At 36.6% G+C, this 25,263-nt stretch overlaps 1 protein-coding gene across 3 annotated transcripts in view; it reads left to right on the plus strand.

Moving 5' to 3' along the window:
- LOC127858991 (formimidoyltransferase-cyclodeaminase-like) overlaps window positions 1–25,263 on the plus strand; it is a 79,441-nt gene that overhangs the window by 39,504 nt on the left and 14,674 nt on the right. The window contains exon 15 of one of the 3 annotated variants that reach the window (XR_008039222.1): window positions 18,103–18,170. The exons of the other annotated variants lie outside the window; for them this stretch is intronic. The gene's annotated coding sequence lies outside the window, so the exon portion shown is untranslated. The remainder of the gene's footprint in view (window positions 1–18,102; window positions 18,171–25,263) is intronic. 3 annotated transcript variants of the gene reach the window in all.

Consider the following 25,263-nt stretch of genomic DNA (forward strand, 5'->3'; position numbering starts at 1 on the left):
TATATCGACGATTTTTATGAACAACGGCTTTAACATGTAGAAAACAACCATTAGTAAACGCATATTTGGCTCTCAAAATAATTTTACAACATGTGTTTTCTTTGAAACAGGCTAACAACAGGCACTTAACATAAAGATGAAACCAAAGGATCCCTTACCAGCGTAACACTCTATTCATGATTAAAACGTATCATGTAGCTGATGTTGACATTAAAAGCATTCAAAGTACTTTGCAAAATGGCTTAGCCATAATATCAAATTGGTGCTCTTTTAACAATATGTTAATACATCCAAACAAAACTAAATGCATGATATTATCCAGTGCTAATAAGTCTGCAAACACCTTATTACTTAAAATGAACAACATTGTTATTGATCAAGTTGAACATTATAATTTACTTGGTATAACTGTTGACAAAGATCTCACTTGGAAACTGCATATAAATAACGTCTGTCGAAAGCTCAACTCAAAGCTAGCCTTATTAAAACGCATTAAACCCTACTAAATTATGAAACAATGAAGTTGTTTTATAATTCATACATCTTACCACATATGGACTATTGTTGTACAATATGGTGCTCAGCCACAAGATCAAATTTAAAGAAGGTAATTTCGATACAGAAACGTGCCGCAAAAATAATAATGAATAAGCCGTTTTCCTCTCCTTCAATTCCGATTTTCAATGAACTGGGCTGGTTGTCATTTGAAAATAGGTGTAAATTTCTTGTTGGGACTATAGTGTACAAAGTTTTAGATCGCTCAATCACTCCTTATTTTGATGACGTTATTTTTGTATCAAATAACAATACCTACGTTCTTAGGTCCACCACCCACAACGATTTATCATATGTTGCATTTAAAACGAATTACGGAAAGCGTACTTTTTCCTTTTGTGCGAGAAATATATGGAACCTTATTCCAAATAATATAAGAAAAGCACCTACAATTATTTCCTTTAAACGGCACCTTAAAAATCATTTGCTACAAACGCAAAACTTTTTTTGATATTGTGGGTTGTATGGATTAAAATACCGCCTTTGGGTATTTTATTCTTCTTCTTTTTGCTTTGTGATTGTCTGTTGTTATGAAAGAATGAAATAACCATTATTATTATTATTATATTATTATAATTATTATTATTACTATTATTATTGTTATTATTATTATTATTATTATTATTATTATTATTATTATTATTACTATTATTTATTATTATTATTATTATTATTATTATTATTATTATTATTATTATTATTATTATTGTAATTATATTACTATTATTTTATATTATTAATATTATTTGTATTAGTATTATTATTTTCATTATATGATGCTTTTGTAATTATTTTAAGGCTGATTGCAGTATGCTAGACATTGTTGAGTTATATTTACATATACTGTGTTTTTTGAAGACCACATTGTAAAAAAGATATGCTATTTCTTAATGTGTTATCTTCGTGAAATAAAGTTATTATTATTATTATTATTATTATTATTTTTATTATCGTAATTCGTTGGTATATTTTATGTCTTATAAAACTCCACTTCATGTTAAACCATGACTACCTAGAATTTTAAAGGGGCCTTTTCACAGATTTTGGCATGTATCGAAGTTTCTCATTAAATGCTTTATTGATAAATGTTAAAATTTGATCTAAAAAGCTCTAGTAAAAAGAAGAATAAAATTAAAGAAAGAAAAAAGTAACCCTCAACTGGGCTCGAACCACTGACCCCTGGAGTAAAAGTCTAATGCATAGACCAGTCGGCCATCCATGCTCATACAGTGAGTGCTGTATTTTATACTTTATATAAGCAATCCTCGTAGAGTCACAAAATATAAAGACAACAACGGAACGCTCCAAATTATTCAATCGTTTCGCGGTGCAACGCTTTATAATTTTCAGGTTTTTAAATCGTCAAATGTTGCATATCATGGATAGAGCATGGTGAATGTTCAGTATTACTGTTTCCTCACAAATATCATAACTACAACGAAAATGTGCGAATCTGAAACATTTTTTTTATTTTGTCAATTAACCAAAACGTGAAAAGGTCCCTTTAAACGATGACAACCTAGAACTTTAACTATGACAATATTATAGTTCCCAGCATTTCCGAGCATATCCTATCCCGGCCACCTTTTACACCATGCTCGTAATCATGGTCGATACAAATATAAGTGTATTTAACATTATTATAAATCTTATTTTGTTGTATTCAACGTAGAATGTTAACCATACACAACTATTCAATTATAGTGACCATAGCATGGATCAGAATAAAACAATAATCATTTGGGTCAAGTTCTGAGAAAACAGGTCTGAATGCATGTGCGTAAATTGGATTTTTGCTAAGAAGATACTTTATTTAAACGAAAAATGTCATAAAAGCGGAAAGTGTCGCCCCTGATTAGCCTGTGTTGACTGCACAGGCTAATCTGGGACGACACTTTACGCACATGCATTATTCCCAGTTTTCTCAGAACACGACTCAATGACAAACTAGAAATCCTACCATAATATGGAAGGATTTCATTTTTAAATGCTGTCTCTACCGTTTTATATGGTAGATTATACTGCACAATGGGTTTGTCGCGTTACGGCGGTTATTTTCCTTTTGCATCATTCGGTGTATGAAAAAAAGAGTATTCTTTTACATTTTTTGCCAGCCATAGAAAATTAAGGCGGGCGTTATAAAACCTTTTCGGCGGGGTCTGAGCAAAGAAACATTAATTAACTGCTTTGCCTTACATCGAAACTACTGATATGCACATAACAGCATTCTTCGTACGATTTAAAGGCGTTAGACATGTTCATTACTTGCATTTAACAAACACAGATGACGCATTTAAAAATCAAAAATATATTTATTTAAACAGCGGATTTCATAAAATATTTACTCGGCAGCAGACGATGTTCGTATTTGGGATATTGAATCCAATGCGTAGCTATCCACTTAACGCCTTTCTTAACATTGCATCCGCCGTGGTAGCCGCGTTTATTTACTGCACCCAGATATCCTCGTTTGTCCAGAAAATGATTGTACCAAAGAATAGCTTTGCCTTTTTGAGGCTTCACTCTAACTGCAGCTTGCTCGCAATTCTTGGTTAAATTGTGCCATTGTTGATCTTGCATAGAACGATTCATGTCAGGCAGGCTTTTGTCGGCAAACGGGAACGCGGTCTCGCCCCCTTCTTCGACGTTATCAAGGTAATACAACAACGTAGCCATGCGGCACATTTGACAGCACTCCAAATGTTCACGTTCGGTTCCATTTATATAAGGACATGTCGTTTGAAAGCAACATGGCTTGTCTGCATCCGCTATGTTAGAATCCATGTGAGAGTGGTAAAACCCTCCAGGATAGTATTGCCCAACTGCCAACGGCTTACTGTACCGGATAACTTCAACAGGCACTCGAAGAAGTCCCGCTGCCCTTTTCTGCAACTTTGTCAAAAACGCGACATTTTCTTTGCTCTCTAGTATGAGTGTAGAATTACTTACTCTTCCTTTATCATAGTCGCTGTTCGAACGTGTCTCGTTTCCTGTCGCAAACACACGGCTCGTGTGCAGACCCTTCTCGTTCGAAGCCTCAATTATGTAGTCGCTGTCTTCATTCGACATGAAATCAGGAATTTCAAATAGTGGTGGATTCACCGACAACGTTATTACCTTTACAGAGGTTTCATCGCCGATGTTGACGCTTTGTTCATGTCCAACCTTGACTGGTTTGATCTGTTCCATCTTCGGATACTCGAAAACAACTTCACCTCCTTCGGGTTGAACTGTGGCGTCTTCATCCGCTGGCAGGAAGTCGCTTAGAAGCTTATCGACATAAAATTTGAAATCCTGATTGAGCATGTCACTGAACTTGTTGTGGGCGTCATGTTTTACACTGTCTGCGTTGTCATCCGAAATTTCTGACGATTGTTTCTCGTGTGTCAATGTCGTCTGTAAATGATCGGCTGTTATTGTAATGTAGGTCATGATGCATTCGACTTTATTGTTCATGAACTCAACTATTGTTGAAAAATAGTTCCAAGCGGTATTAGTGTCCATCGAGTCAACCAGTGCATGCCCTATAGTCGAACATGCCACATTATCACGTGTTACGTCAGCGTCCAGTTTCACGCAGGAGCTGGCAACGTCATCGTCACAATGTCCCTCTTGCGTGGAGTACATGAGAAATATCAGTATGACAAGTACAGCCTGTAGTCGACCAGACTTTCCATTGGTTCTCATCTGCAGCATGAAATAAAATTATGTATTTCTTCTTTTTGTTGTATATTTTTAAATGATTATTATGAATAATCTGTAATACATAGATGTATTTTTCATAAGTGTGTACTGTTTTGTAACCTGTGAAAACGAATAAAGTACTGTTCTGTTCAGTGACTTGCTCCTATTAAAATTATATATATATATATGAGGTGTGCTCCGTGAAAAGGGGGTTTAATGCATGTGCGTAAAGTGTCGTCCCATATTATCAGGGACGACCCTTTCAGCCTAAACTGGATTTTTACTAAGAATTTACTTTCTTTAAACGAAAAATATCATAAAAGCGGAAAGTGTCTTCCCTGATAAACCTGTGCGGACTGCACAGGCTTATCTAGGACGACACTTTACGCACCTGCATTAAACCCCCTTTTCACAGAGCACGGCCCATATCAATAAAAGCGATTATACATGGCAAATTAAGGTGTGGATTTAGTTGTGTATCGTAAACGACTCTAATAATCAATATATAACCATTTGTCTGTGAAAAAGGGGTTTAATGCATGAGCGTTAAGTGTCGTCCTGGATAAGCAGTGTAGTCCGCGCAGGCTAATCAGGGACGACAATTTCCGCTTTGACTTGATTTTCAGTGAGAAGAGACGTTCTTGAAACGAAAAATATTATAAACGCAAAAAGTGTCGTCCCTGATTAGCCTATGCGGACTGCACAGGCTAATCTGGGGCGACACTTTACGCGTATGCATTAAACCCCCTTTTCACAGAGCAAGGCCCATATAAATTAACAATACACAATGAATAGAGTTAAAATCTTTTTAGCATCTATGATCAACAAGGAAATAATATAAAGGAGTAAGGGTTATTTTGCCCATTTAGATGAATTTAATCGCAATCTATTTCAAACTGTAAATTGAAAAACGACCACATTAGATAATATAAAGTTTTCTTTTTGAGATACTATAGCTGTAGAAACTAGCTATAGAAACCACTGTCTTATTAATAGTGTACGTCTTTGGATTTGTTCACAGAATGTATCAGACTGACCGTTTACAAAAAGCATATGATTACAATGAATATGTGCATTATTTTGATACAATTAAAATTACATTCCTGACTTAAATAAATATTTAAAAAATATTATACGTGTGCAATTTTTTAAATGGAGTCAACAATGCCGTTTAAATACATGTAATTAAAATGTGCATCAGCTTTTGATGAAAACGCGCGGAAGACATTAACATGTAAAGTTATAGACGTTTGCTTTATAGCTTCGAGTAAAAGTAATATTTTGTTTTCCTTTAATTACGAATTGATACAGCTTTTTAAATTCATTGTATTTTCAGCACTTTCGTACAACTTATTGCACCTTTAGTTCTTGTTCCAATGATTATACACGTAATAAAAAATAATGTATACATGCATAAAAACAACATACCGTATATCTGGTCATATTTCGCTAAACCGATTGCGGAAATACATATATTCGTTCGGGAAAATTAGAATCGACATTTATTGACTGCTTAAATGTTATTGGCTATTGCATTGAGTACGTGTCAAAATATCTGTTAAAGAGGATGACCATGAATGTACATGTACATACTATTTAGCCCCAGGTAATTTTTTAATGCATTGGGGAGAGATTTTTAAAAGCGTTTCCGCTTTTCAATACTAATTATTGCAGGGAAATAAATGTTGATATTTAACAACTGTGGTCAACAAAATGGGTTATCTCGGCTGTATAGGATGGAACTGGAATGTACTTGACTGAAATTCTTTCCTAATTGTCCACGTTCCTGATTCAAAATGCACGCTTCACGACAAAGCAGCACATGCAAACCAGCAAAACGATTATATTTTGGAATTGTTTACATTATACATATATAATCATCTTTTGAGTTTACGAATTAGAAGATTTTTTTCCCATAATGCAATTCAATGATCGCTTAGGCGCACTGAAAGTGTGCACGAGGAAATCGAGGTATTTGGCGATTTTCCGTCATTTTGCTTTGAACAGTCAAACTATTGACATAGTTAAGACATAGTACTTTTTTGTAATTTAATAACTATTGCAGTGTGAATACAATTTTGAATTTTAAATGTGGTTGTTCTGAATACTTTGTATCCGAATGCCGATGTAAGCATACGAAACTAAAATTCGATTATCCCAAATTTCGCGCATGTAAAACATTGTTTAATTTTAACCAATTGCTGCCTAGCGTATAGAAAAAAGGCATTGTCAAACAACGTAGACCCAGATGAGACGCCGCATGATGCGGCGTCTCATATGGGTCTATGCGGCGTCTCAACTGGGTCTTCGCTGTTTGCTTAAAGAAATTTCTGTAAAAAATGTTCTTAATATAGAAATAAATATACCAGACATCTCTAATTTTGGCAATAAATTGACCCAATTTAGCAGGATGGGAGAGTTCACTAGACATAAATGGGTTAAACGCTCGTGATGACAGGAATGTATAGTTCGTACTTTGAATCCGAACGATACAGAACGTTACATTTTCTAAAAATCTTGATATCATCGACCATTTCAGTTTAAATGTATCAGTTTTACTAAAACAAAATACAATTATAGCCACTGTGTGAGCATAAAAAATCATTACCGTGTGAATATGCTTTTTTTGCATTCGAACTTGACTTTGTTTTTCCTTAGAATAACATTTGCGTCTGCTAGAGAGTTCGGAAGAATAACCTACAAATGATGCGGAACCGGTATACATGCTTTCATAGCAATTTATGCTAGGATGCAAAATCGTCTCGTGATCTTTTGGGGGTCACGTGTACACGGTGCCTATACCACGTGACTTTTTCGGATCTCTGTTGGGAGAATAAAGCGCGACCCAATTAACATGTTTTTATGATGTCTTTTTAAATATTTCACCATTTTTAATGGGATAAAGTTGAGAGCCCGCTCATTCGTGAGAGTTTGTTATAGGTATTATGATCTCTAAAAAAAGTATTTTTCCAGTAAAGTGCAACCGCGCGTTTGAACGGTTCGAAAAATGTCGGATCAGTGTGGGGACTTTATTTATTACAAACGCGCGGTTGCACTTTACTGAAAAAATACTTTTAACAAATAAGATCATGATACCAATAGAAAACTCTCACGAATGAGCGGGCTCTCCACTTTATTCCATTAAAAATGGTGAAATATTAAACATAAAAATGTTAACTGGGTCGCGCTTTATTCTCTCAACACAGATCTTAAAAAGTCATGTGGTATAGGCACCGTGGTGTAGAGGGAAAATGAACATATTATAGGAAACGTTTGCCCAATGCAAGTTGCACGGGACACGGAAACCATCTATACGGCCCGATGCTGGTTACGCGGGACGCGGTAACCATCTATACACCCGATGCTGGTAACGCGGGACACGGGAACCATTTATACGGCCCGATTCTGGTTACGCGGGACACGGGAACCATTTATACGAATTGTGTGACAATTTGGACATACTTTTTTATCCCTTTACCATTTAGATACTTTTTGACACATTTGTTGTCTCTTTTAAAGTTAAATTTTAGTAAAGACCGTTCTTACTAGATTCGAGTTTAAAAGGCTTCATTTCCGACCTTTAGATACTGATGAGCAGCAAACATGAGAACATACGATGAGTATTTGGCAGGGGCGTGTGCAAAAGCCTTAACACACGTCAAGTCAAGTAATATTTATTTATCAATTCGGGTTATATTGGATAGGGACGTGTGTAAAAGTCTTATATCGTTATATTGGGCAGGGACGTGTGCAAAAGTATTAACTCGTTATAAGCACAGGCACTCGGCATTAGTTGCTCCCCCCCCCCCCCAGCTGCACACTCCCCTCTAAAAGCCCTCAAAATTGTCTATTATCAAAAGCAAAAGTTTGTTGAAATTTAACTAACTTTTGTTGTTTTTAAATTTTGTATAACAACTGGACAATTTTAAGGGTTGTGGGAGGGGGGAGCAGCAGGCGAAGGGGGGGGGGGAGGGCTTAGCAACTAATGCCGAGTGCATGTGGTTAAAAGTTTATCCATAATTACAGTTGTAAATTAGAATGGTTTAAGACGCTTGGCTGTTACATGACTATTGCCTCGGTCACAAATAATCCGGTCGCCGACCGATGTGTCCGATCTCCAGGCATCGGCAAGTCTGGACACATCGAAACAGTCCGCCGTCCGATGAGTGAAACAGTTTAACCCATTTATGCCTAGCGTCTAGAAAAAAAAGGCATTGACAAACAGCGTAGACCCAGATGAGACGCCGCATTATGCGGCGTCTCATCATGGTCTGCGCTGTTTGCTTAAATGAATTTCTGTAAGAAATATTCTCAATATAGAAATAAATATACTAGACAACCCAAATTTTGGAAATAAATTAATCCAATTTAGAAGGATGGGAGAGTCCACTAGGCATAAATGCGTTAATATTGAGGCACGTTCTCAAACAGACTACGTAGCGCTGGGAGAAATGCGATTGAGATGCACGATACAAATACATAACACAGCCACTTTAAGATTTTTAAAAACAGTTTTCCAAAATAAAAATGTTAAATCCATTAAATGATTTTTTATCACACTTTCCAATATACATGAATATATAAAACAAACATTTTCGCTGTAATATCATTTGCATTTCATCTGTAGGTTCAATATTAGTGCTTTTGCAATGGTGACCGGCTTGCATGGGGTTATATTTTATCCACTCATCTTATTTGATTCCAAACTGAATTATTTCTTTAAATATTTGCTTGGCAGCAGTCGATACCGATAGAATGGCGTCTGCACTCAATTCGTAGCAATATATTTGATGCCCTTTTTCACATCGCATCCCCCATGGTAGCTTCTTTGATCCACTGCACTAAGGTATCCCCGTCGGTCCAGAAAGTGATTGTACCAAAGTATGATTGTTCCTTTCTTAGGCTTAATTCTTAACGCCGCATGTTCGCAGTTTTTAGATAAATTTAACTATTCCTCGATCTCCATTGTTTTGCGAATGTGTGATTATCAGGTGGGTGTCTCCCAATCATAGTCAGGATTGATTGTTCGGGAGTAACAAGTAGAAGTGTCCGTATGCTGGACTCAGTTGAGTGGGGAGCCTACTACAATGTGAAGACAAACCTGAAGGATATCGCAGATGTCGAGTTCAGAACAAAGGTATGTCATACATACTCATATACTTGGATATGGCTTTCTTGCTCTGATGTCCCATTATATTAAAATCAGATGTATTTGTTTGACTTAATATTCTGTCTGCCAAACTATCAATTGGGAAATTTCATTTATCACTTGAAATAACCTGAAATATGACAAAATCAAGCTAAATAAAGTGTTTAATGTTTGAGCCTCATTGAGCCATCACATTTGCTTCAAAAATATATTGTTCCATTATTTGCTCTTTGATTAATTAATCTCCTTGTCTAATTAATTTAACATTAAACCGTGCTCTGTGAAAAGGGGTTTTAATGCATATGCGTAAAGTGTTGTCCCAGATTAGCCTGGGCAGTCTGCACGGCCCAAATGTTTAAAATTATTTTTAAGTCTTGTACTTGTTCTACTCTTGTTTGAGCCTTGGTTAACAAAAGTTAAAAACAATGTATGACCACATATTTGAAACGATTGGAACTTCTAATGCTAAGACACAAACTTCTTAAATACACATACTCATACAATAAGACATGTATATGAACCGTGCTCTGTGAAAAAGTGGTTTAATGCATGGGCGTAAAGTGTCGTCCCAGATTAGCCTGTGCAGTCTGAACTGTCTAATCAGAGACGACACTTTCCGCCTTTATGATAAATTTCGTTTCAAGAAAGTCTCTTCTTAGCAAAAATCAAGTTTAGGCGGAACGTGTCGTTCCTGATTAGACTCTGCGGACTGCACAGGCTAATCTGGAACGACTTTTTACGCACATGCATTAAACCCCCTGTTCACTGAGCGGGGCTATTTTTTTTAATGGTACCTGCTATTTTATACATTTCTTGAATGATTGACACATCCTCGGTAGTAATTGTAACTATTTTATCAGGGTTTATGTATGTAAACACTAAGGTCAATTATACAATCAGTATTATAGGAAGATATGACCAAAATCATGTGAAACTGTTTCTGATTCCTCACAAATATCATAACTACAACGAAAATGTGCGAATCTGAAACATTTTTGTTACATTATGTTATCAATTTACCAAAACGTGAAAGGTCCCTTTAAACCATGACTTCCTAGAATTTTAACTATGACAATATTATAGTTCCCAGCATTTCCGAGCGTATCCTATCCCGGCCATCTTTAACACCATGCTCATAATCAAGGTCGATACAAATATTAGTGTATTTAACATTATTATTATAAATCTTTATTTGATTGTATTCAATGTAGAATGTTAACCATACACAACTGTTCAATTATAGTGACCATAACATGGATCAACATAAAACAAAAATCATTTGAGTCACGTTCTGAGAAAACAGGTCTGAATGCATGTGCGTAAAGTGTCGTCCCAGATTAGCCTGTGCAGTCCGCACAGGCTAATCAGGGACGACACTTTCCGCCTAAATTGGATTTTTGCTAAGAAGATACTTTATTTAAACGAAAAATGTCATAAAAGCGGAAAGTGTCGTCCCTGATTAGCCTGTGTGGACTGCACAGGCTAATCTGGGACGACACTTTACGCACATGCATTATTCCCAGTTTTCTCAGAACACGACTCAATGACAAACTAGAAATCCTACCATAATATGGAAGGATTTCATTTTTAAATGCTGTCTCTACCGTTTTATATGGTAGATTATACTGCACAATGAGTTTGTCGCGTTACGGCGGTTATTTTCCATTCGGTGTATGAAAAAAGAGTATTCTTTTACATTTTTTGCCAGCCATAGAAAATTAAGGCGGGCGTTATAAAACCTTTTCGGCGGGGTCTGAGCAAAGAAACATTAATTAACTGCTTTGCCTTACATCCGAACTACTGATATGCACATAACAGCATTCTTCGTACGATTTAAAGGCGTTAGACATGTTCATTACTTGCATTTAGCACACACAGATGACGCATTTAAAAATCAAAAATATATTTATTTAAACAGCGGATTTCATAAAATATTTACTCGGCAGCAGACGATGTTCGTATTTGGGATATTGAATCCAATGCGTAGCTATCCACTTAACACCTTTCTTAACATTACATCCGCCGTGGTAGCCGCGTTTATTTACTGCACCCAGATATCCTCGTTTGTCCAGAAAATGATTGTACCAAAGAATAGCTTTGCCTTTTTGAGGCTTCACTCTAACTGCAGCTTGCTCGCAATTCTTGGTTAAATTGTGCCATTGTTGATCTTGCATAGATCGAATCATATCAGGCAGGCTTTTGTCGGCAAACGGGAACGCGGTCTCGCCCCCTTCTTCGACGTTATCAAGGTAATACAACAACGTAGCCATGCGGCACATTTGACAGCACTCCAAATGTTCACGTTCGGTTCCATTTATATAAGGACATGTCGTTTGAAAGCAACATGGCTTGTCTGCATCCGCTATGTTAGAATCCATGTGAGAGTGGTAAAACCCTCCAGGATAGTATTGCCCAACTGCCAACGGCTGACTGTACCGGATAACTTCAACAGGCACTCGAAGAAGTCCCGCTGCCCTTTTCTGCAACTTTGTCAAAAACGCGACATTTTCTTTGCTCTCTAGTATGAGTGTAGAATTACTTACTCTTCCTTTATCATAGTCGCTGTTCGAACGTGTCTCGTTTCCTGTCGCAAACACACGGCTCGTGTGCAGACCCTTCTCGTTCGAAGCCTCAATTATGTAGTCGCTGTCTTCATTCGACATGAAATCAGGAATTTCAAATAGTGGTGGATTCACCGACAACGTTATTACCTTTACAGAGGTTTCATCGCCGATGTTGACGCTTTGTTCATGTCCAACCTTGACTGGTTTGATCTGTTCCATCTTCGGATACTCGAAAACAACTTCACCTCCTTCGGGTTGAACTGTGGCGTCTTCATCCGCTGGCAGGAAGTCGCTTAGAAGCTTATCGACAGAAAATTTGAAATCCTGATTGAGCATGTCACTGAACTTGTTGTGGGCGTCATGTTTTACACTGTCTGCGTTGTCATCCGAAATTTCTGACGATTGTTTCTCGTGTGTCAATGTCGTCTGCAAATGATCGGCTGTTATTGTAATGTAGGTCATGATGCATTCGACTTTATTGTTCATGAACTCAACTATTGTTGAAAAATAGTTCCAAGAGGTATTAGTGTCCATCGAGTCAACCAGTGCATGCCCTACATTATCACGTGTTACGTCAGCGTCCAGTTTCACGCAGGAGCTGGCAACGTCATCGTCACAATGTCCCTCTTGCGTGGAGTACATGAGAAATATCAGTATGACGAGTACTGCCTGTAGTCGACCAGACTTTCCAGTGGTTCTCATCTGCAGCATGAAATCAAATTATGTATTTCTTCTTTTTGTTGTATATTTTTAAATGATTATTATGAATAATCTGTAATACATAGATTCATTTTTCATAAGTGTGTACTGTTTTGTAACCTGTGACAACGAATAAAGAACTGTTCTGTTCAGTGACTTGCTCCTATTAAAATTATATATATATATATATATATATATATATATATATATATATATATATATATATATATATATATATATATATATATATATATATATATGAGCCGTGCTCCGTGAAAAGGGGGTTTAATGCATGTGCGTTAAGTGTCGTCCCAGATTATCAGGGACGATCTTTCAGCCTAAACTGAATTTTACTTTCTTTAAACGAAAAATATCATAAAAGCGGAAAGTTTCGTCCCTGATTAACCTGTGCGGACTGCTGGGGCGACAATTTACGCACATGCATTAAACCCCCTTTTTCACAGAGCAAGGCCCATATAAATTAACAATACACAATGTATAGAGTTAAAATCTTTTTAACATCTATGATCAACAAGGAAATAATATAAAGGAGTAAGGGCTATTTTGCCCATTTAGATTAATTTAATCGCAATCTATTTCAAACTGTAATTGAAAAACGACCACATTAGATAATATAAAGTTTTCTTTTTGAGATACTATAGCTGTAGAAACTAGCTATAGAAACCACTGTCTTATTAACAGTGTACGTCATTGGATTTTTTCACGGAATTTATCAGACTGACCATTTACAAAAATCATATGATTACAATGAATATGTGCATTATTTTCATACAATTAAAATTACATTCCTGACTTAAATAAATATTTAAAAAATATTGTACGTGTGCAATTTTTTAAATGGAGTCAACAATGCCGTTTAAATACATGTAATTAAAATGTGCATCAGCTTTTGATGAAAACGCGCGGAAGACATTAACATGTAAAGTTATAGACGTTGGCTTTATAGCTTCGAGTAAAACTAATATTTTATTTTCCTTTAATTACGAATTGATACATTGTATTTTCAGCACTTTCGTACAACTTATTGCACACGTAATAAAAAATAATGTATAAATGCATAAAAACAACATACCGTATATCTTGTCATATTTCGCTAAACCGATTGCGGAAATACATATATTCGTTCGGGGAAATTAGAACCGACATTTATTGACTGCTTAAATGTTATTGGCTATTGCATTGAGTACGTGTCAAAATATCTGTTAACGAGGATGACCATGAATGTACATGTACATACTATTATGCCCCAGGTAATTTTTTAACGCATTGGGGAGAGATTTTTAAAAGCGTTTCCGCTTTTCAATACTAATTATTGCAGGGAAATAAATGTTGATATTTAACAACTGTGGTCAATAAAATGGGTTATCTCGGCTGTATAGGATGGAACTTGGATATACTTGACTGAAATTCTTTCCTAATTGTCCACGTTCCTGATTCAAAATGCACGCTTTACGACAACGCAGCACATGCAAACCAGCAAAACGATTATATTTTGGAATTGTTTACGAATTAGAAGATTTTTTTTCCCATAATGCAATGCAATGATCGCTTAGGCGCACTGAAAGTGTGCACGAGGAAATCGAGGTATTTGGCGATTTTCCGTCATCAGCTTTGAACAGTCAAACTATTGAAATAGTTAAGACATAGTACTTTTTTGTATTTTAATAACTATTGCAGTGTTAATACATTTTCGAATTTAAATGTGGTTGTGCTGAATACTTTGTATCCGAATGCCGATGTAAGCATACGAAACTAAAATACGATTATCCCAAATGTCGCGCATATAAAACATGGTTTAATTTTAACCCATTGATGCCTAGCGTATAGAAAAAAGGCATTGGCAAACAGCGAAGACCCAGATGATGCGGCGTCTCATCTGGGTCTATGCGGCGTCTCAACTGGGTCTACGCTGTTTGCTTAAAGAAATTTCTGTAAGAAATATTCTTAATATAGAAATAAATATACCAGACATCCCTAATTTTGGCAATAAATTGATCCAATTAAGCAGGATGGGAGAGTTCACTAGGCATAAATTGGTTAAACGCTCGTGATGCCAGGAATGTATTGTTCGTAGTTTGAATCCGAACGATACAGAACGTTACATTTTCTAAAAATCTTGATATCATCGACCATTTCAGTTTAAATGTATCAATATACGAAAACAAAATACAATTATAGCCACTGTGTGAGCATAAAAAATCATAACCGTGTGAATATGCTTTTTTTGCATTCGAACTTGATTTTGTTTTGCCTTAGAATAACATTTGCGTCTGCTAGAGAGTTCGGAAGAATAACCTACAAATGATGCGGAACCGGTATACATAATTTCATAGCAATTTATGCTAGGATGCAAAATCCTCTCGTGATCTTTTGGGGGTCACGTGTACACGGTGCCTATACCACGTGACTTTTTCGGATCTGTGTTGGGAGAATAAAGCGCGACCCAGTAAGCATGTTTTTATGATGTTTTTTTTTTAATATTTCACCATTTTTAATGGGATAAAGTTGAGAGCCCGCTTATTCGTGAAAGTTTGTTATAGGTATCATGATCTTTAAAAAAAAAAAAAAAGTTATTTTTTCCAGTAAAGTGCAACCGCGCGTTTGAACGGTAAGAAAAATGTCGGATTAGTGTGGGGACTTTATATTACAAACGCGCGGTTGCACTTTACTGAAAAAATACTTTTAACAAAAAAGATCATGATACCAATATAAAACTCTCACGAATGAGCGAGCTCTCCACTTTATCCCATTAAAAATGGTGAAATATTTAAAAAGACATCATAATTTTTTTTTAACTGGGTCGCGCTTTATTATCCCAACACAGATCCTAAAAAGTCACGTGGTATAGGCACCGTGGTGTAGATGTAAAATGAGCATATTATGGGAAACGTTTGCCCAATGCAAGTTACACGGGACACGGGAACCATCTATACGGCCCGATGCTGGTTACGCGGGACACGGGAACCATCTATACGGCCCGATGCTGGTTACGTGCGAAACGAGAACCATTTATACGACTTCGATGCTGGTTACGCGGTACGAGGGTACCATCTATCCGACCCGATGCTGGTTACGCGGGACACGGGAACCATTTATACGTCCCGATGCTGGTTACACTGGACACGGGAACCATCTATACGGCCCGATGCTGGTTACGCGGGACACGGGAACCATTTCTACGGACCGATGTTGGTTACGCTGGACACGGGAACCATTTATACGGCCCGATGCTGGTTACGCGGGACACGGGAACCATCTTTACGGCCCGATTCTGGTTACGCGGGACACGGAAACCATTTTTACCGCCCGATGCTGGTTACGCGAGACGAGATAACCATCTTTACGGCCCGATGCTGGTTACGCGGGACACGGGAACCATCTATACGGCCCGATGCTGGTTACGCGGGACACGGGAGCCATTTATACGGCCCGATGCTGGTAACGCGGGACGAGGGAACCATTTATACGGCCCGATGCTGGTTACGCGGAACGTAGGAACCATCTATACGGCCCGATGTTGGTTACGCGGAATGAAGGAACCATCTATACGGCCCGATGCTGGTTACGCGGGACACGGGAACCATTTATACGGCCCGATGCTGGTTACGCGGAACACGGGAACCATTTATACGAATTGTGTGACAATTTGGACATACTTTTTTTAACCCTTTACCATTTAAATACTTTTTGTCACATTTGTTGTTAAATTTTAGTAAAGACCGTTCTTACTAGATTCAAGTTTAAAAGGCTTCATTTTCGACCTTTAGATACTGATGAGCAGCAAACATGAGAGCATACGATGAGTATTTGGCAGGGGCGTGTGCAAAAGCCTTAACACAAGTCAAGTCAAGTCAAGTAATATTTATTAATCAATTCAGGTTATATTGGACAGGGACGTGTGTAAAAGTCTTATATCGTTATATTGGGCAGGGACGTGTGCAAAAGTATTAACTCGTTATAAGCACAAGCACTCGGCATTAGTTCCCCCCCCCTCCCCCCCCCCAGCTGCACACTTCCCTCCAAAAGCCCTCAAAATTGTCTATTATCAAAAGCAAAAGTTTGTTGAAATTTGACTAACTCTTGTTGTTTTTAAATTTTGTATAACAACTGGACAATTTTAAGTGTTTTGGGAGGGGGGAGCAGCAGGCGAGGGGGGGGGGGGGTAGCAACAAATGCCGAGTGCATGTGGATAAAAGTTGATCCATAATTACCGTTGTCAATTAGAATGGTTTAAGACGCTTGGCTGTTACATGACTATTGCCTCAGTCACAAATAATCCGGTCGCCGGCCGATGTGTCCGATCTCCAGGCTACGGCAAGACTGGACAAAACCGAAACCGTCCGCCGTCCGATGAGTGACACAGTTTAACCCATTTATGCGTCTGGAAAAAAGGCCTTGGCATACAGCGTAGAACCAGATGATCCACTAGGCATAAATGCGTTAATATTGAGGCACGTTCTCAAATAGACTACGTAACGCTGGGGGAAATGCGATTGAGATGCACGATACAAATACATAACACAACCACTTTAAGATTTTTCAAAACAGTTTTCCAAAATAAAAATAAAAAATCCATTAAATGGTTTTGTATCACACTTTTCCGATATACATGAATATATAAGACAAACATTTTCGCTGTAATATCATTTGCATTTCATCTGTAGGTTCAATATTAGTGCTTTTTCAAGTGTACTAATTTCATCATGATATTTTATGTCACATACGTTGTTAAAATAAAACATATTTTTGTAAACATATTACCAGTTACAAGCAGGGTCATACATATAACCGTCCAATTTATCAATTATATTTTAGAGTCAGGTACTTGAGGAGTGAGTCTTAGATCCATTATGCTTAATAACCTGTTTGTGTAATTTTTGGGGTAGGCACTGTATGATGTAAATGCAAAACAAATATAAGGACATATCTGTTTTACATGGGTATTTAGGTGAGTTAAATATAAAAAATAATATCTGAAAAAGCTTGAAAAACCTGGAACGTTTAACTGAAATTCTGGTAACTAATTTTCTGCTCTGTAAAAGGATTGTTATTTTTCAAACTTGAACTATTTTATATGTTATGATAATTTAAGACTGCAAGTTAACAGCATAATGGTTTTGCTTTTATTTTATTTTTTAAGTTGTTTTTGCAAAATTAGCAACTGAATGTGGTGAGTTTTAATGAAAAATTGTAGAAAGAGTAATGAATTACTTGTATATTTGTTTTTTAGAGAACTATTTTAATTAAAGATATATTAAGTCTCCTGGTATTTGTCTTATGCATGTATTAAACCATGCAATGGAAACTGCTGTTGATTGAAAATTAATTGTGTGAGAAAAGTGTATAATGATATTCAGAATGATTTTCAAGCGCTTTTGCTTTTTGATTGTGTGATTTTGCATTTGTCATTGTTGCATATTGCTTCAATAGGTGTACATTGTGGCCCTTTTATCATCATTTTTATGAGCCGCGCTTTGTGAAAAGGGAATGTGTGTAAGGTGTTGTCCCGGATTAGCATGTGCAGTCAGCACAGGCTAATATGGGATGACACTTTAAGCTTTTATGATATTTTTTGTTTCAAGAAAGTCTTTCCTTAGCAAAAATCAAGTTTTTGCGGAAAGTGTTGTCCCTCATTTGCTTGTGCGAACTGCACAGGCTAATCTGGGACGACACTTTACGCCCATGCATTAAACCACTTTTTCACAGAGCACGGTTCATATACATGTCTTATTGTATGAGTATGTGTATTTAAGAAGTTTGTGTCTTAGCATTATAAGTTCCAATTGTTTCAAATATGTGGTCACACATTGTTTTTAATTTATGTTTACCCAAGGCTCAAACTAGAGTAGAACAAGTACAAGACTTTTAAATTATTATAAACATTTGGGCCGTGCTCTGTGAAAAAGGGGTTGAATGCATGTGCATAAAGTGTCGTCCCAGATTTACCTGTGCAATCTGAACTGTCTAATCAGAGACGACACTTTCCGCCTTTATGATAAATTTCGTTTCAAGAAAGTCTCTTCTTAGCAAAAAATCAAGTTTAGGCGGAACGTGTCGTTCCTGATTAGACTCTGCGGACTGCACAGGCTAATCTGGAACGACTTTTTACGCACATGTATTAAACCCCTTTTACACTGAGCGGGGCTCATTTTTTGAATGGTACCTGCTATTTTATACATTTGTTGAATGATTGACACATCCTCGGTAGTAATTGTAACTATTTTATCAGGGTTTATGTATGTAAACACGAAGGTCAATTATACAATCAGTATTATAGGAAGATATGACCCAAATCATGTGAAACTGTTTCTGATTTCATAGTGAACAGGGTAGCTCCAGACCAGTATTGTGCGCATGCTGGTCTGGAACAATGCTGACCACATGTGGCATAAGACCCATTTTCTCATGACTGGGCTTATACAGTGATAAAACTCATTCGCAAGCTGTTCTGGTTTTATGCTGGTTGCAAAAGCCATTTTCACTTTGCTTCTGAGTGGGAAAGGGTTAAGCTTGCCACCATAAGCTATTTATTGTTAAGTGTGGTTTTACATTATTATTGTTATAGCTTCGACTTATTATCAAATGGTTTGCTTATTTTACTACGTAAGTAGGTATTTTCGCTGTTTGTACATTATCAAAGGTATAAATAAGTACAATGTTTTTCATGATTTGTACCTACACCATGTTTTGGGGTATTAAGTTTGGTCTTGCTTTTAAATTTCATTTCATCCTGTTTTATTTATGCATAATGACTTAATATTTTACCAATGGCTTAAAATTAACTGTAACATTAGTATGATAGTGGCCTTGTATTTTATGCATTATAGGAACATTCATACATCATGTATGTAGGGTTTTACAAATTACAATGCGAGTTAAGACCTCATACTGTTGAAAGTTTTATTTTTATGTCCCCCACCACTATAGTGGGGGACATATTGTTTTTGCCCTGTCTGTTGGTTTGTTTGTGTGTTTGCTTGTTTGTGTGCGCCAACTTTAACATTTGCAATAACTTTTGAAATATTGAAGATAGCAACTTGATGTTTGGCATGCATGTGTATCTCATGGAGCTGCACATTCTGAGTGGTGAAAGGTCAAGGTCATCCTTCAAGGTCAAAGGTCAAATATATAGCTTCAAAGCGGCGTAAAAAGGGAGATAGTGTTTCTGACAAACACATATCTTGTTCTGTCCTTAATATCACATTTTGTCCATCCTTTACTTTCAAACAGCAGGCAGTTGGTTTAATGTATGTGGATAACTAATTAAATATGGCACGATTTAGAAGTCTTTAAATTCTTATATAAAATTAATGCATAATGATTTTCATAGTTTTGGAGCTAAGTGTGAAAATTGCAACTTTTTCTGTTGTGTTTAGCTTAAAATACTGTTACTGCAACCCGAAATATACAAGTTTTTGTTGACTCTTGTGTTGTTGGAATATTTTTAAATGCATGATGTCCTTCAAATCGTGTAAGACATTAAGCAATGTTCGGTAACACATTATTGGCATCGCTATAGATGTTGATAATCAAAGTTAATGTACATAGCAACGTCTTCGATATGATTCGCTATGTAATTATAGAAACTGTACATTAACCTTTCGAAATTAATGGTTGTGGACACTGTTGGCGTTATATCATGCTGGAACAGCATAAAAAGTACATTGTAATTACTTTTGTACCTTATTACTTGAACGTTGTCTATAATTTTCGTATTAAAATGACATTTGCACGTTTTGGTAAATTGACAAAATAAAAAAAATGTTTCAGATTCGCAAATTTTCGTTGTAGTTATACATTTGTGAGAATACAGTAATACTGAACATTTACCATGCTCTAAAATATCCATTATATGCATCTTTTGAGGATTTAAAAACCTGAAAATTATAAAGCATTGCAAGGCGAAATTGAATAATTTGGAGAGTTTTGTTGTTGTCGTTATATTTTGTTATACTACCAGGATTGCTTATATAAAGTATTAAATACATCACTCATTGTATGAGCACGGATGGCCGAGTGGTCTAGCGATAGTTTTTTACTCCAGGGGTCAGTGGTTCGAGCCCAGTTGAAGGTTCCTTTTTTTTCTTTATTGTATTCTTGTTTGTTTACTGGAGCTTTTTGGATCGTAAGTTAACATTTTTTAATGACAAACTTCAATACATGCCAAAATCTGTGAACAGACCCCTTTAAATCATAGGGCTTACTCGTCACTGCAACCTTTTTTACGTCAAAGGTATCAAGTTAAATGCGTGGTCAAATTTAAATTATAGTATCGAAAGTTGAAAAAGCACACCAATGATACATCGTTGTTTTTCAATCCGACATGTCGCGTGTGGGTGTGTTTGTGAATGAATTCACTTGACACATTTGTCGTTAAAGTCTGCACAAGCATGTTTATACAATGTGAACAGTTAGACAATAATGTTATAATTTAAAGTGAAATGAGACGAACATTTTGATGGAAAATATGGTCACAAACAATCGTGAAACAATTTTTCTCCAGAATGCGTTAGCACATTTTATAATAAAAGTTACCTATAATTGCAAATGTTTATATCAATAATTTAGATTTTCTCCGCCTCATATTGTCCGTATATCCGTCATTCAATATTAGAAAATAAGCTGGGTTTCGCTAGAAAAATCGTATCAAAAGGTTAACGTTTCTTTAAAATTCTTGCAGTCGTTTGTTGCCCTTTACTTTAAACGACATGTGTTTCTTTTAGCTGCTTTCAAGTACCACTGAAACTCATATAAAACCCGCGTCATGCGAACATGAGTCTTAAGGGATATCCGACCAACGTATCTCCAGAGCTACTCTGTGCGCTGTAAAATCACGCAAGTTTCGTGGTTCCATTAGTAGACCTGACTGGGCCAATACGCTGGCTGGTTTTGAGCTATGCTTGCAGCATATGGCATAAGACCCATTTTCGCATGATGAGGCACACAACGTATCACTGTAGGCGAAGCATACTGAGAGTAGGAAGAATCGGTTTAGTACACATCAGCGAATCTTATAGCAAATTTGCTCGACAGCAAACGGTGTCGGTAGTGGGGCGTTTGCACCAAATGTATACCAACCCACTTGACGCCTTTCTTAACATTGCATCCACCGTGGTAGCTGCGTGTATTAACCGCACCGAGGTATCCTCTTTTGTCCAGAAAATGATTGTACCAAAGGATAGCTTTGCCCTTTTGAGGCTTCACTTTTACTGAAGCCTGCTCGCAATTCTTTGTTTAATTATGCCATTGTTGATCTTGCATAGATCGATTCATATCAGGCAGGCTTTTGTCGGCAAACGGGAACGCGGTCTTGCCCCCTTCTTCGACGTTGTTAAGGTAATACATCATCGTAGCCATGCGGCACTTATTGCAGCAGTGCGTATCTTCAAGTTCTTTACCATTTACGACAGAGCAATTCGTGTGGAAGCAACATGGCTTGTCTGCATTCACAATATTAGAATCCAGATGAGAGTGGTAAAACCCTCCGGGCCAGTATTGTCCAACAACCAACGGCTGACTGTACTTGATAACTTTAACAGGCACTCCAAGAAGTCCGGCCGCCCTCTTCTGCAACTTTGTCAAAAACGCGACATTTTCTTTGCTCGGTAGCACGTCTGTTTGGTTAGATATTCTTTGCTCTTTGTTCAAAACTGTGTTGTTTACTGTAGCAAACCAGCGAATCGTGTGCAGAACGTGTTTGTTCGATTCATCAATAATGTAGTCGTAGTCATCATTCGACAGGAAATCGGGAATTTCAAATATTGGTGGATTCACCGACAACGTTATTACCTTTACAGAGGTTTCATCGCCGATGTCGACGCTTTGTTCATGTCCAACCTTGACTGGTTTGATGTGTTCCATCTTGGGATACTCGAAAACAACTTCACCCCCTTCGGGTTGAACTGTGGCGTCTTCATCCGCTGGCAGAAAGTCGCTTAGAAGGTTATCGACAGAAAATTTGAAATCCTGATTGAGCATGTCACTGAGCTTGTTGTGGGCGTCATGTTTTACACTGTCTGCGTTGTCATTCGAAATTTCTGACGATTTCTTCTCGTGTGTCAATGTCGTCTGCAAATGATCGGCTGTTATTGTAATGTAGGTCATGATGCATTCGACTTTATGGTACATGAACTCAACTATTGTTGAAAAATAGTTCCACGCGGTATAAGTGTCCATCGTGTCAACCAGTGCATGCCCTATAGTCGAACATGCCACATTATCACGTGTTACGTCAGCGTCCAGTTTCACGCAGGAGCTGGCAACGTCATCGTCACAATGTCCCTCTTGCGTGGAGTACATGAGAAATATCAGTATGACGAGTACTGCCTGTAGTCGACCAGACTTTCCATTGGTTCTCATCTGTAGCATGAAATAAAATTATGTATTTCTTCTTTTTGTTGTATATTTTTAAATGATTATTATGAATAATCTGTAATACATAGATTCATTTTTCATAAGTGTGTACTGTTTTGTAACCTGGGAAAACGAATAAAGTACTGTTCTGTTCAGTGACTTGCTCCTATTAAAATTATATATATATATATATATATGAGCCGTGCTCCGTGAAAAGGGGGTTTAATGCATGTGCGTTAAGTGTCGTCCCAGATTATCAGGGACGATCTTTCAGCCTAAACTGAATTTTACTTTCTTTAAACGAAAAATATCATAAAAGCGGAAAGTTTCGTCCCTGATTAACCTGTGCGGACTGCTGGGGCGACAATTTACGCACATGCATTAAACCCCCTTTTCACAGAGCAAGGCCCATATAAATTAACAATACACAATGTATAGAGTTAAAATCTTTTTACCATCTATGATCAACAAGGAAATAATATAAAGGAGTAAGGGTTATTTTGCCCATTTAGATTAATTTAATCGCAATCTATTTCAAACTATAAATTGAAAAAAGACCACTTTAGATAATATAAAGTTTTCTTTTTGAGATACTATAGCTGTAGAAACTAGCTATAGAAACCACTGTCTTATTAACAGTGTACGTCATTGGATTTTTTCACAGAATTTATCAGACTGACCATTTACAAAAAGCATATGATTACAATGAATATGTGCATTATTTTCATACAATTAAAATTACATTCCTGACTTAAATAAATATTTAAAAAATATTGTACGTGTGCAATTTTTTAAATGGAGTCAACAATGCCGTTTAAATACATGTAATTAAAATGTGCATCAGCTTTTGATGAAAACGCGCGGAAGACATTAACATGTAAAGTTATAGACGTTGGCTTTATAGCTTCGAGTAAAACTAATATTTTATTTTCCTTTAATTACGAATTGATACAGCTTTTAAATTCATTGTATTTTCAGCACTTTCGTACAACTTATTGCACCTTGAGCTGAATACTTGTTCCAACAATTATACACGTAATAAAAAATAATGTATAAATGCATAAAAACAACATACCGTATATCTGGTCATATTTCGCTAAACCGATTGCGGAAATACATATATTCGTTCGGGAAAATTAGAACCGACATTTATTGACTGCTTAAATGTTATTGGCTATTGCATTGAGTACGTGTAAAAATATCTGCTAAAGAGGATGACCATGAATGTACATGTACATACTATTAAGCCCCAGGTAATTTTTTAATGCATTGGGGAGAGATTTATAAAAGCGTTTCCGCTTTTCAACACTAATTATTGCAGGGAAATAAATGTTGATATTTAACAACTGTGGTCAAGAAAATGGGTTATCTCGGCTGTATAGGATGGAACTTGAATATACTTGACTGAAATTCCTAATTGTCAACGTTCCTGATTCAAAATGCACGATTTACGACAAAGCAGCACATGCAAACCAGCAAAACGATTATATTTTGGAATTGTTTACATTATACATATATAATCATCTTTTGAGTTTACGAATTAGAAGAATTATTTTTACCATAATGCAATTTAATGATCGCTTAGGCGCACTGAAAGTGTGCACGAGGAAATCGAGGTATTTGGCGATTTTCCGTCATTTTGCTTTGAACAATTAAACTATTGACATAGTTAAGACATATTACTTTTTTTTGTATTTTAATAACTATTGCAGTGTGAATATATTTTCGAATTTAAATGTGGTTGTTTGATGTATTCTGAATACTTTGTATCCGAAAGCTGATGTAAGCATACGAAACTAAAATTCGATTAACCCTAATTTCGCGCATGCAAAACATTGTTTATTTTTAAACCATTGATGCCTTGCGTATAGAAAAAAGGCATTGGTAAACAGCGTAGACCAGGATGAGACGCCGCATGATGCGGCGTCTCATCTGGGTCTATGCGGCGTCTCATCTGGGTCTTCGCTGTTTGCTTAAAGAAATTTCTGTAAGAAATATTCTTAATATAGAAATAAATATACCAGACATCCCTAATTTTGGCAATAAATTGATCCAATTTATCAGGATTGGAGAGTTCACTAGGCATAAATGGGTTAAACGCTCGTGATGCCAGGAATGTATAGTTCGTACTTTGAATCCGAACGATACAGAACGTTATATTTTCTAAAAATCTTGATATCATCGACCATTTCAGATTAAATGTATCAATTTTACTAAAACAAAATACAATTATAGCCA

This window comes from Dreissena polymorpha, chromosome 14 (genome assembly GCF_020536995.1).
Source record: "Dreissena polymorpha isolate Duluth1 chromosome 14, UMN_Dpol_1.0, whole genome shotgun sequence".
In the NCBI taxonomy this organism is placed as follows: Eukaryota; Metazoa; Mollusca; class Bivalvia; order Myida; family Dreissenidae; genus Dreissena; species Dreissena polymorpha.